Source organism: Trachypithecus francoisi, unplaced genomic scaffold (genome assembly GCF_009764315.1).
Source record: "Trachypithecus francoisi isolate TF-2019V2 unplaced genomic scaffold, Tfra_2.0 Lachesis_group14, whole genome shotgun sequence".
In the NCBI taxonomy this organism is placed as follows: Eukaryota; Metazoa; Chordata; class Mammalia; order Primates; family Cercopithecidae; genus Trachypithecus; species Trachypithecus francoisi.
In genome coordinates this window covers 28,144,154-28,158,779 of record NW_022681459.1, presented here as the reverse complement: position 1 = coordinate 28,158,779, position 14,626 = coordinate 28,144,154, and the positions used below count along the sequence as shown (strand labels likewise).

Below are 14,626 nucleotides of genomic sequence, written 5' to 3'. Positions count from 1 at the left end.
GAAATCCTGCTGAGTTGGTAGAGTTATTGATTAAGGTACTTCTCCCACTGTTCTACTTTGTAGAGTCAATATCCCCACTAAGAGGCTATGTTAGGGTAGGAATTAGACCCTGAGGCAAACCAGGGGTGGATCTACATCCCAGGTCCCCCAAAATCAGTCTCCAGGGGGTTGTCATGTATGCATGAGTGCATGTACTCATTGTGCATGGCAGCTCTGTGTCCTCATCGTGGCAGCCTGTCTTTAGTATAGAAAGGAAGGACATCTGTGTGGATTGGATTCTTTCTGCCACTGCCATGTATAGCCTACCAGTCAGCAGCTCTGTCTGCAGAGTCAGGCAAGGACAGTCATAGCACACTCTTGGCATGGGGACTTATTAACAAGAATGCTAAAAATTAAGGGAAAGCCATTCTATGATTCCATCAAATTGCACTGTTTTGCAATAAATGTGTCCTGAATTATTTATGATGGAAAAAACAATTGGTACAAAAAAGAGATGAAGTAGCAGTCACTAAAAAGCAGGTGTTTATAATTTATGAAATAAAGCTTGAAGGTGAGACATATTAAATATTATTACTTACTCTCTTTCTTGAAGGATTAAGTGTTTGCTGGGGAGAAACAGATGACAAGATGCCAGACACCAAGCTTGAATCCTGCCGTCCATGCAAAACATCCCAATGAGAGGGGGCATTCACTCCAAGTCCATTTGTCAGGAATTTGGTAACAAAACAGACTTTCAGACTCAGCCAGGGTGCCACGTCCCCTTTTCTCCAGACACTGACAGAGACAATTACAGTAAATTGTAAAGACTGGCTATCAAGTAATCTATTCTGTGATTCTGTCATGTAATAAGAAACTCATCCTGGATTTTTTTTTTAAGTAATAAGTAGATGTTTTCAAAGTTTACCCAATTTGATCTGAAGCTCGGGGAAGATCATATATCCGTTATCATCACAAGGTATTTACCACACTTGTAACTGCTCCATAACTATACAAGTTAAGACAATCCAAGTCCTGGGACCTTCTAATCCGTTAGTGGCAGAAAAGCTACTGAAATGGAGGTCTGGACATCTGCTTCTGGGATAATTTTCAACTGGAAAACTTCCATTATTTTAGGTTGGAAGGTGAAGTGTGTTCTATGGGAAAGTTTAGACTCAAGGTTCCATTTTTCCAAGGGCAGCGGACATGGTCCTGCCTGAAATCATTGTTAGGTGACATAGTTTCAAGACTCTCCATTCCACCTACGATAAACTTACAGCACTTGGGACCCAAGGCTAAGTAAGTCGTTAGGGGCAGAGAACTGAGGAAGCTTCTCCATGACTTGATCAACAGCCTTTTCTCAAGATCCTGAGTGCCCAAGCCAAGTCATATTTGTGATAGCTGAGTGTCTTAGTCCATTTATGTTGCTATAACGGAATACCTAAGGCTAGATAATTTATCAAGAAAAGAGTTTATTTGGCTCATAGTTCTGCAGGCTATGCAAGGAGCATAGCGCCAGGATCTGCTTAGCTTCTGGTGAGGGTCTCGCCTGCTTTCACTCATGGCAGAAGGCAAAGGGCAGCTGGTGTATGTAGAGATCACACAGTGAGAGAGGAATCAGGAGAAGCGGGGTGATGAGAGGCTCTTTTTAACAACCAGCTCTCATGGGAACAAATAGAGCTAGAAATCACTCTCCCCTTCCTCCCACCCCCAACCTGTCCAAGAAGGGGCATTTACTTACTCATTAGAGGTCCACCCCATAACCCAAAGTCCTCCCATGAGGCACCACCTACATTGGAGATCAAATTTCAACTTGAGGTTTGAAGGGGACAAACATCCAAACTATAACACTGGGTATACAGCCAACCCAGGAAGAATCTAGGAAATAAATACAATATCCTCTTTCATCACAGAATATAGAACCTGCATGTAGATGAGTCTAAAGATGTACAATGAGATATCTTGGGCTTATTTATTCAGCAAGTGTTGCTGAGGGTTGACCAGTAGGCTCAGGGCATGCAACTGTGAATGTGACAGATAGAAACCCTTTCCCCACAGAATTTATGGTTTAATAAAGAAGGAAGAATTGAAAGAAGGTGACAACAACAAAATGTAATAAGATCATAGGGGAAAGACCTAGGGCTTTCAACATCCAGGGATAGGCCCCCTGAAGATGCACTGTCAGAACAGACATGTGAAGGTGAGATAAACTCATCAAGCAGATGCCTGGATGCCAGTTGTTGGCCAACACACTTGGCAGACAAGAGGGCCTTGAGCAAAGGGGGATCTTTGCAGGTAAAATACTGAAGATTTATTCATTTGTCTCCAACAGTCAGGGAAGCCTGTGACACCCCTCCCATGCAACTGTGGAGACCATTTTATAGGATGCAGTGTTTTAAAATTTTCTTTCTTTCTCTCTCCCTCCCTGTTTCCTTCCTTCCTTCCTCCCTTCCTCCCTCCCTCCCTTCTTTCCTCCCTCCCTTCTTTCCTCCCTCCCTTCCTCCCTCCCTCCCTTCCTTCCTTCCATCTTTCCTTCCTTCCTTTCCTCCTTCCTTCCCACCTTCCTTCCTTCTTCCCTCCCTCCCTCCCTCCTTCCTATCTTCTCTCTAATTCCTTCTGTTTCTTCCCTCCCTCACGCTCTCCTTCCTATCTTTTCTCCTTGCTTCCTTCCTTCCTTCCATTATTCTTTCCTTCTTTCTTTCCTTCCTTTTTCTTTCTCTCTGTTTCTTTCTGAAAGCCATCATCTAAACTTATTAATCCCTGTGAAGACTCATCCTTCTGACCTTTTGACATTTGCTCAGAACTGTACAGCAGCTAGAAACCTGGCAAAGGACTAGAGTTGAAGAAGTAAGAGATGGCACATTTGACACCTGAAGATGAAGCAAGTGCTCTGGCGAGAGGACTTGATCACCATCACCAGAAACAAATTCCAGTCATACATTAAATTTTTATTATATTTAGTAGCTGTTCATAGACACATATTATTACGATTCTTAGGTATATTTGGCTCTTGCCTACTAGTGCTTGTGCTTTGTCTTCATAGAGCCCAATGCCCCATCCCTTCCTGGATCATTAGGGACAAGCTCTGGGATGGCTGAGCGTGTGCAGAAGTCACTGTTCCGGCGCCCAGAGAAGCAGCCCTCACTGGATATGGGACCCAAACTGGAGAACAGAAGTCCATTTCTCTTTCCATCACATGCCTTCAGCACAAGTGTCCCAAGGAGGAAAGTCTAGCAAAGTGGCTTCTCTCCTCCTCTTTCTCTGTGACCTTGTCGTTCTTGAGAATGAAGCTTTGCCAGTTTCAGTGCTAAATTTAACATAAAGGAAGAAAATCCTACGATCTGTGGAGGGGCAGCAGGATAGCTCTGGTGGCACTCACAACACACAGTGGGCCAGGTGAAAATAGACACAACCCCATTTTATGATGACCTGTTAATTAAGAGGGGAAAAGTAGGTCACATTGATGCTTCAAATTATAGTGGCTTATAGTGATTCAAATAACACATACATCAGAATTTTGTGCCACAAAACAATAGTTTTCATATAAGTTTGAAGTGCTGACACTGACATTTGTGGTAACATAAATACTATTAAGGGGCACAATCTTTGAGCCCTGGGGAGTGGCTTAATGCTCCCAGCACAAACTTCCAGTGATTTTGTGTCTTTGTGTGTGTATGAAAGGTACATTTGGGCTATTATTTCTATAGCCCTATATTAATTCTGGCACACCTTGCACAAAATCTCATTATGTTACTTTTTTCAGAGTCAAAGTGCTTATGTTATAAAGAAGCTAAAATTTCACCTGTAGGAAAATTGGCACAATTTCTTATTTTACCATCCTCAGTGCCAAGCATAAAAAAAGTACTTTCTGTTTGGGTAATTTTGCACAGCAGGAACTTTAAATTATTTACAGCTTTCCTTATCTGGAACCAGAGGAAACATGCCATTTTCCATGCCACGATTTATACTGAAAAATGCTCTTAGAAAAAAGAACGGGTAAATTGCCCATGTGTTCAAGAATCAGAGAAAGAACAAAAGAGTATCAAAAATCAAGGGTCTCTTTTTCCTGCTATAATCAGGGTGGATATAAGGGACCCTGTCTAGCACCGAGACACTAGAAATTGCATTGTTCTCAGAGTCTTCTGCAAAATTGTTCCAAAACAAGTCTCTGTGAATGACCGAGAGTCTGAATGAAACGAAGAAAACCTGGGCATGAAATTGGAATAGCTTTGGACAGAGGCATGAGCCTCTGATACAGCTGTACTGTGAAGATTGATCTGCGTCTTATGGGAAATGCTAGCCAAGGACTTGTGATTTGGAAACTCAGTCCTTTAAGTCCTTAGTTGTGGGGCTATTTGCATACCTAGAGAGACAAAGGGAGAGCTCAAAGGAATCTCCCTTCCTCTCTTCTCAGCCCTGAAGCTTTTCCCAGCCTTTTAATCACTCTCCCTTCCTGTGTGCCTCAAGGCAGCCTCCAAATAGGGTTACTAGTCCCCAATGCTGCTTAAGAATTTTACATCCTGGTTTTGCATTGATCTCCCATCAGTTTAATTAGTGAGAATGGGTCCATTAAGGTTAGGTTTCTGGACCTGTGTGGCTTGAGCCCTCATCTTACAAAGAAGGGAGAGGTGTCTAAGGGCCATTTATTGACTCAGTTCAGTTAAACATAACAGCATGATGATAACAGCTAATATTCATTGATCAGGCATCATGATGAGTATCATAGAATGTTTTTCCATCTTGGTCCTTACCTCAATTTCCCAATAGACTAGTGCAAATTCTAAAGCTAAAGAAATTGAAGCTCACATAGATAAGAAGAGGTGTTACTAGTTGTAGTCAAACTAGACGCTCTGACTGCAGACGCCACCCACACAACTAGCCTGTTCTGCTGAATAGCAAGCAAGACGTCCTCTCTTGGAAGCTATTGTTTGACATAACTCATACAGCACTCCTTCACTACCCACTTATCCTATTAATATCAGTTTCAGTAAGTCTATTAGTAACAGAGGGCATTTAGTAAGTACCTTATCATTTGCAGAATGTTTTCCCATCTTAATTCTCTTTTTGAGACTCACAACAACCTCATGGGCAGGAAGACAAATGTTTCAGCCCTGTTTACAAGGAAATAGCTTAATCAAGGAGGACATGCTGACCATTATTTGCCTACCGAGAAGGATAACTGAACAGGGCTCTCTGAATTCAAGGCCTGAGCTTACATCACAAGCCTGGCCCACTTCTCCTGTTCTGGAGATTTTGCTCCCAAAAAACAGAATAATCTTTATTATAGTTGGGCAATAATGTGTGCCAGGGCTCCAGGTCAGTGGAGCAGAGTCATGGGAAGCCAGGCAGCAAAAGCTGTCAGATCATATGGCTCATTTCTACTTGATTCTCAAACTGCAGCTAGAAGGCACATTTGGGCTCATGGCAAAGAAGGCTTGAATTAAAAAAAAGAAAGCCACTGGCAAATCTGGGCACAGGCTTCTAGGAGGAGCACTGAGCAATGCTCTAATCAGAAAAGGACCAATGCAGACTGCCAATTCCACTGAGCAAACTGATAGCAGTTTTGGGACTGGCAAATGGGGAAGAGAGGCAAAGAGCAATAGAGGGACATGGGTCACTGTTGGAGGTGGGACAACAGGAATCTCTTTGTGACTGCCATTGTAATAAGAGAATCTTTGTCTAAATGACAGCAGCTTAGACTTGGGAAGCAATGAAGAAACCCAGGAGATAGCATCAAGAGCTTGGACTTTGCAGTCATCAGAATCCCACTACAGCACTCACTGGCCCTACAACTGTGGCTGAGGAACTTACTCTGCTTTGCTTCAAGTTGTCCATATGAAAAATTGGTACGATAATGATTATTCATGAAGCGTTTTCCAATTGTTTCCAGAATTCCATGTGTTAATATACACAAAGAGCCTACCACAGTGCCTGGCACACATGGGGTCAGGGGCTTAATAAATATTGTTTTCTGTCTCTTTTCTCCTTTCTTCAGGAAACAAATGCAACATGTGAGGGTCAGAGCTTCATTCTAGGCCCAAGTAGGTGACTTATTCCAAATCCCATAGTTGGTACATTCAGAAACCTACTTAATAGGAAGGAGTCCCTGGGAGGGCTAAAGGTGGGAGAATTGCAAGCAGCTGAAGGGACAGGGAAAAAAGGTACCAGAAAGAAGAAATGTCTCTTTCCTTTGATCAGTCCGTAGCTTCTGATCACCACTGGCTGTGGAAAAGCAATAGTTAAAATAATTAATCCACTTTCATAACCCTACATAGGAAGAAAAATCCTTCCTGGCCTGAAACACAGTCTGGACCCCTCTCTACAGGCAACTCCTACTAATAGGTGGTCCAGAAAGGATTCACCTTATTCAAGAGGATTTATAAAAAATGAACACCATAAGATCTGTGAAAAGGTATTTCAAGAATAAGAGAAAATGGCAGGTCAATAACACTCACAAGAAGAAAGATTTCATGAAACTCATGGAAACTGAGGCTAAAAATATCTTCGGAAAATGTATGAAATCTTAATCATCACAACGAAAAGCAAAATTAAAAAAAATAGGCATACAGAAGCTCAGGGAAGAGAGAGTGTAGCAGAAACAGAAAGTAATACAGTAAGTCCTCAATGGCATTGATAGGTTCTTGGAAACTGTGACTTTAAGCAAAATGACCAGGTCCTTAAATAATGGCATCTTGCAGTTCCTCAAGGATCTAGAGCCAGAAATACCATTTGACTCAGCAATTCCATTACTGAATATATACCCAAAGGATTATAAATCATTCCACTGTAAAGACACATGCATACATATGTTTATTGCAGCACTATTCACAATAGCAAAGACTTGGAACCAACCCAAATGCCCATCAATCATAGACCGGATTAAGAAAATGTGGAATGTATACACGATGGAATACGATGCAACCATTAAAAAAATTGTGGTTATGTCTTTTGCAGGCACATGGATGAAGCTGGAAGCCATCATTCTTAGCAAAGTAGTACAGGAACAGAAAACCACCACGTGTTCTCACTTATAAGTGAGAATTGAACCATGAGAACACATGGACACAGGGAGGGAAACGTCACACACTGGGGTCTGTCGGGGGGTGGGGGACAAGAGAAGAGAGAGCATTAGGACAGATACCTAATGCCTGAGGGGCTTAAAACCTAGATGATGGGTTGATCAGTGCAGCAAACCACCATGGCATATGTAAACCTATGTAACAAACCTACACGTTCTGCACATGTATCCCAGAACTTAAAGTAAAATTAAAAAAAGAAAATAATAATAATAATGCCATTTTGTTATAATATTGATGAGAAAAAAAGTATTTTCTTTATACGTCATTTTGCTCAAAATTGCAGTTGCTAAGAACCAATTGATGACATTAAGGGAGGACTTCCTGTACAGAGTGGAGAGAAGACAAAATATGCATTCCCCTTGTGTTTATGGGCATTAACAGAGGGGTTGGCTTGTGGGGGTGGTACACCCCCATCCTGGAAGCTGAACTGGCTGCGGTGCTATTTAAACTAGTTCAGGGCCTACTAGAAAAAGGAGATGAACTTACTTTTCTGAAAATGACATAAACATAGTTTTGCTATCAAAGATTTTAAAAAAAGCATGAAAAGCAAAAAGCACAGGCAAATCTCAACTGGTAAACAATATCCAGCAACACATTGACAAAGTAACATCAAGAGCTTTATTCCCAGAGGGCAAAGTTCCTTCAACACTTGGACATCTTTTAACAATAAGATAATACACATTATCGAGAAAAAGAGAAAACGTTTATAACCTCCTTAAATGTTGAAAAAGTTGATCAATTTAACAACTATTAATAAGAAGAAAATAAGTACACAGCTTCATCAATATGAAATATATCCAATGTAACATATATCAAGTGCATGCAATCTGTGAACCGATTGCTTCCTTATTTGAAAAGAGTCCGCTATAAAAGCCATGTTTTGAATTAGTTGAATACACATTAAGATGAGTTGCATGTTATAATAGAATCATTATTAATTTTTTTATGTATGATCGTCATTTTGTGTATATGTAGAAGAATATTCTTATTTTTTGGAGATTCACAATTTCTGTAAATTTTTTTACTAATTCAACACATTTATATATATGTCTGTGTATATGTATTATTTTTGTATGTTTTAAAATGTTCATATTAAAATATTTTTAAAATGCACATCTTCATCCCAAAGTCACTTTAACGCTTCTTAGGAAAGCCCTGGAAGCATCCCCATAAATCAACAGCAAGACAAAATAATGCAAAATGTTTCCACTCTTATTTATCTTGATCTGGAGTTAATAGTCAATTTAATCAGAAGGGACAAAGACACAAAAGGATAAAACAACATTTTCGTTATGGAAAAACATGAAAAACTAAAAGGAACTACTTGAAAAACCATTATAATAAAAGAATCCAGAAAATGTCAGGATAGGACTATTAAATACACAAAGATCAATTGATGTCTTATACACAAGCAGTGAGACATTCCAAAGAAAAGGCACACTTGTAATATCAACAAAAACATGACATAACTTGGGGTAAACTTAGTCAGGAATGTTGAAGACCATGATGAAGAAAACATTAAAGCACTATGAAGTATTATAACACATAGACTTGGTGAATGAAAAACATATTCTGCCTGGACAAGAAAAGGCGGCTTTATAGAATTGGCAAGTCTCCCTTCATTAATCTATACATTTACTACTATGTCAATAAAGATCGAATATCATTTTTTAATGATGTTATGCAAATTTTATTTTACTTTTTAAATTTTTATTTCAATAGTTTCAAGTCCATGATATTATTCTTATGCCTTTGCATTCTCATAGCTTTTTGAAGAGAGGAGTAAAGAAGTTTTCTGGAAACAAAAATATTATTTGTTTTCAACTTTTATTTCGGAATCAGGGGGTACATGTGCAGGGTTGTTACAAAAATAGATTGCATGATGCTGAGGGTTTGAGTACAGATGAATCCATCATCCAGGGAGTGAGTACAGTACCCAGTACATAGTTCCTTTCATCCCTTCCTCACTGTCTTCCTCCTTGTGTATTCCCGCAGGTCTCTAGTTCCCATTTTTTTGACCATGTGTACCCAATGTTTAGCTCTCACTTATACGTGAGGACATGCAGCACGTGGGTTTTCTGTTTCTGTGTTAGTTCGCTTAGGAGACTGGTTTACAGATGCATCCATGTTACTGCAAAGGATATGATTTCGTGTGTTTTTTTGTTTGTTTGTTTGTTTGTTTATTTATTTATTTATTTATTTTTGCCTCCCTGAACATGACCAATCTCATCTGGAAAAAAAATTCTTACATAAAAATACAATAATTAAATCAGTGATGTTGGCCTTAGCTAAGACATAAATAGAAGAGGTCCATAAATAGATTCAATCAGATCTAAATATTTAAAGATGCTATTTTAAATTAGCAAAGAAAACAGTAATTATTTATTAAGGGATATGAAGATAATCTGATTGTTTTGAAAAAATTAATGGTAGAAAAATATTCAATAGCTCAATATATTAAAAAGAAAACATTAAAAGAAAACAAAAGAATGACAAATTCTTTTTTAAGTGTTCCACAAGACCTAGACTGATAAAATTGACTAGATAAAGCTCTGAGGTGGGAAAACCTTCACAAATTCAAAAGATAAATGACAATCTTGCAAAAAAAGTTGCACTTTTTATCATGACCAATGGGTTAATTTTGCTAACAAAGCAATGAGAAAATATTTATAATAGAATGGAAAACAAGGAAAGGATATATATATATCATGTATATATATGTCATGTATATATATCATGTATATATATATCATGTGTATATATATATCATGTATATATATATATGCACACATACACATACACACATAGTGTCTGCCATTCCTCCAAACACAAAGGGCTCCTAGATACATGAGAAATATTCCTTCTCTCTCAAATTAAGATTTCTGCAGATTTAGACCACGTCAGAATACTGTTGTTCATGTGTCAGATTGGCATGATTCAAAGATAACACAGCTTGCTGGAGAAGATGTAGGGATGGAGACACCCTTGTAGTGTGGCTGGGATAGCGTATATTGTTTATATTGTTTTAATACAGATGATGCCTTGGTGTTCATTTTTAGGCCTGGCATTAGTTGTTTGAAATCCAGTCTTAGTGTACAATCGCCTTTGGCCTGATTAAAACTTCCCCGTCCCATGTGGTTGTTTGTGATGAACTTGCATATTTGTCATCCCACTGACCCCAAACCCAGCTCATCTCACAGCTGCTGACCATGATAAAACCTCATGGTCAATTCCTGCATTATGCCATTATGCAAATGAGATTCCTCTTTTTTTTTTTTTTTTTTTTGCTTTAAATTAGGCAACCCACAGGCCCCTTGGGAAGGCCTAAGGAAGCACGACCATGGACCTCATTAAAAACATCATCCCACCAGTGCCCCTGTCCCTCTGCACTTGCTGGTTGAATTTCCTGTTGCCCTCCCACCACCCCATTCCTCCACCCCAGGCTTCTTAATCTCTCTGGGACCTGTAAGTAATACATTTCTTCTGTTGCATGCATTTTGGTTTCACCTTCCCCCTGTGTCTTACCTGACTGTCACACCCAAACCTAACTCCCCTACCCCAACTGGCAGGGCTTTCCTAAAGAGTGGCTATCTTGGCTCATGGCCCCCTCTGGACAGAAAGACCTTAAGTCCAAATTAGAAAGGAATGATAGCAATAAAAATTAAAACATGGAAATGGCCAATTGGTATATTTTTAAGGATACATTTGCTAATATTTATTATAAATTTTAATTATACTTATTTAAATTACATGTACTTGTATTTATAGTTATATGGTTATAATGTTCAAGACTATATCAATAATATTATTTATCTATAATATGTTAACATCATATTTACAACCATTATGAAATTAAAGTGCAACTTTCCTTTTACTTGGAAATTTCTCTTCTAGTCATTAATGTACAGGTGTAGTCACACATGTAAAATTTATGTCTGGAGAAGGTCTTGCAGGATTTAAAAAAACTAGTAGAAAAAAATTTAAGTACCTATATTAGGAAATGTTTAAATCCATTATGACACATTCAGTTAGTAGCAGGTGTTAAGAGGGATGAGATAAGTCTTTGGCACTAAAATTGAAACATCTCCAAAACAGATATTCAGTGAAAAAAAATCAAGAGAAAGGGTGCTGTGCTCAGGAGGCTACCATGTGTAGAAAATTTCACTTGCATGGTTTTCTTATGTAACTATAGAATATGCATTTCTGGGGGAATCCTCAAGCAGTGGGTAACAGTGCTCACCTCTCAGGTAAAGTTGTGAAAAGGTGATTGGAGAGAAACTTACATTCAACTGCAGAACACTTTTATCTAAATTTCTGTACCATTTGTACATATTACTTATTCAAATTATGAATGCAATTTGAAAGATAATGACCTAATAGCAAACACTCAGCACTTATTATATGCCAGACATTAGATGTATCAATTTGTATCATCCCCACAACAGTGTTACAAGGTAGGTATGATTAATACAGATAATGGAAAAACAAAGCACAAGGCCTGCAACTCAAAAGTAGAGAAGCAGGACTAGAATTCTTTCAGCGTTTGCCTCAGAATCTCTGCTACATTGGATATGTCTGTGGAGGAAGGACCAGTAAAAAGGAATATTTCCATGGAAGATGATACAGATGAGAAGGATCAATAGTGATGGAAAGGAAGTCCTAGAGGGCGTGTGAGGGATGAGATTTAGGAATCAAAGATGCACATTGTTCAAAGTCTCATGCTAAGTGCTCTTATCACAAAATACAGGCATATCATGGAGATATTGTAGGTTCAGTTCAGACCACCACAATAAAGTGAATATTGCAACAAAGCAAGTCATACAAATGTTTTGGTTTCCCAGTGTATACAAAAGTTATGTTCATCCCACACTGTAGCCTCTTGAGTGTGCAATAACATTATGTCTAAAAAATAATGTAGAAACCTTAACTAAAAGTATTTTAATGCTAAAACATGCTAGTGATCATCTGAGCCTTCAGCACGTGATATGGTTTCTTTCTGTGTCCCCACCCAAATCTCATCTCAGACTGTGATACCCGTATGTCAAGGGAGGTGATTGGATCATGGGGATGGTTCTTCCCCAGGCTGTTCTCATAATAGTAAGTGTGTTCTCTTGAGATGTGATGGTTTTATAAGTATCAGTTTCCCCTGCACTTCTCTCTCCTGCCACCTTGTGAAGAAGGTGCCTGCTTCTCCTTCTACCATGAGTTTCCTGAGGCCTCCCAGCCATGTGAAATTGAGTCAATTAAACCTCTTTTGTTTATAAATTACCCAGTCTCAGGGTAGTATTTTTATAGCTGTGTGAAAATGGACTAATAGAGCAAGTCATTTATTTTGTTTGTTTTTTTCTGCTGGTGGAAGCTCTTGCTTTGATGCTGATAGCTGCTGACAAGTTAGGGTGATGATTGCTGAAGGCTGGGATTGCTGTGGCAGTAAGACAACAGTGAAGTTTGCCACATCAATGGACCCTTCCTTTCATGAAAGATTTCTCTGTAGCGTGCAGTGCTGTTTGCTAGCATTGGACCCACAGTAGAACTTCTTCCAAATTTGGAGTCAGCTCTCCCAAACCCTGCCACAGCTATATCAACTAAGTTTATACAATACTGCTTTGTTGTCATTTCAACAGTGTTCATAGTGTCTCACCAGTAGATCCCATCTCAAGAAGCCACTTAACGGATAAGGAGTTATTTTTACAGATAGGCAGCACGAGTGTTTATTAATTTGCCCAATTTCAATATTGTTGTGTCCCAGGAGACAGGAAAGCCTGGGGAGAGGAAGACAGACAGGCAACCAGTCAGGGGAGCAGTCAGAATGCACACCACACTTATGGCTTAAATTCACCATTTTTTTGTATAGATGTGATTTGTGACTCCCCAAAACAATAAAAGTAGTAATATCAAAGATCACTGACCACAGATCATCTTAACAGATATAATAATAATGAAAAAGTTTGAAATATTGTGAGACTTGCTAAAATATGGCACAGACATGAGGTGAGTGCACGCTGTTGGAAAAATAACATCAATAGACTTGCTGGGTGCAAGCTTGCCAAAAATCTTTAATTTATAAAACACTCAATATCTGAGAAGTGCAGTCAAGTGAAGTGCAATAAAACAAGGCATGCTTATAATAATAAATAAAACAGGTAGAAGAAAAATTTTAGAGTTGATGAATAGGTTTATCATTTACATTGTGGTGATGGTTTGCAGGTCATACTTATCTCCAAACTCACCAAATGGTATACATTAAATATGTACAGCTTTTTGCACGCCATTCTTACCTGAGTAGAGTGTTTCTAACCAAAGTATCCTCTTTGCTTGATAACAGAAGGACCTGGTAGACAGTAAGACAGTAGAATTATAAATCAAGAGACAAGTGTGTTCGGAAGGCAAGCCATATAGAACAGAACCACAAGCTAACACCTCACTCCAACTAGCATGGCAAAACCCAAAAGACAAACAGTAACAGGTATTGGTGGGGATGCAAAGAAATTGAGTTTTTGAGAGTTTGAAGAATGGTATTCATTTCTAAGGAATGTTAGTCCAGTCACCCTAAATTGTACTTTTAAAGAGTTTTTATGATATTAAACATATCACAGATACTACGGAGAAAACATTCAGTCATTGAATGGAAGATATCCTGGCATATCTAGACTCAGAATAAAGAAACTTCCTTTTCTTCTTATTCACCAGGCCCAGGGGCTAAAATTTGTATATATTCTATCTAAAGGTGAGCATAATTGGGAAGCCTACACAAAGCAGAGATTTACAATGTCTATAGTTGATTTTTTCTTTTTTTTTTTCTTTTGGTTTTCAATTGTATTTTCTTTCAGATGATATAGTCACAAAGCACAACGTTTATACAAATACAGAAGGGAATGTAAAATTTTCCTCCAATTCTCTCTTCCAGCCATCACCTCCCTTCTTTAGAGGCAACCAAAGTTACCAGAATCTTCTTTGGAGGCAACCAAAATTACCAGAATCCTGGCAGAGCTAATATACACATATATTAGCAAACAGGTATATGTGTGGGTGCATATCAATACAGACACATAATATATCCATTCATTAACATAGATATAATGTAGGTATCTAATGTGGACTACTGACATCGATTATGTTTTGCATGAATGGTAACAACTATACACATTGATTCATGCTTTGCTTCCAGTCTTATCTGAAATTTACCATAATAAAAAATCTTCTACAAACTGATATTATATAATCTAAGATGCCTTAATAATAACACACACTTTTATTTTATGGGTCACTAAAAAGAAAAAAAAATGCCACCAATTAAATCATGTCACATTGATTATTCATCCCAATATCTAAGACACATCTTAAAGATCGATAAAATAGAGCATATTGTCATGCAAGCCTGTAGGATAAATCCCCAGAAGTGGAACTGTAAGTTCAAAATGTAGATACATTGTTCTTGACTTTTGATTAGAATCCTTGGTTTATGTGTTAAGAAGGATACATTTTATCACATTAAGAAAGTAGCTACCTAATCCTGTGTTACTGGAGACTGTTTTCTTAAAGAAGAGATGTTCATTGTTATTAATGTTTTT

The 14,626-nt window shown here is 38.4% G+C and overlaps 1 long non-coding RNA gene across 1 annotated transcript; it reads right to left on the bottom strand.

Moving 5' to 3' along the window:
- Window positions 1-2,945: 2,945 nt before the first annotated feature.
- On the bottom strand, window positions 2,946-13,387 carry LOC117096697. Its single transcript, XR_004442591.1, has 3 exons — window positions 13,334-13,387; window positions 12,697-12,817; window positions 2,946-3,405 (listed from the first exon to the last, which is right to left on the bottom strand). It is a non-coding gene; the product is annotated as an uncharacterized LOC117096697 (long non-coding RNA).
- Between the last annotated feature and the right edge of the window lie 1,239 nt (window positions 13,388-14,626).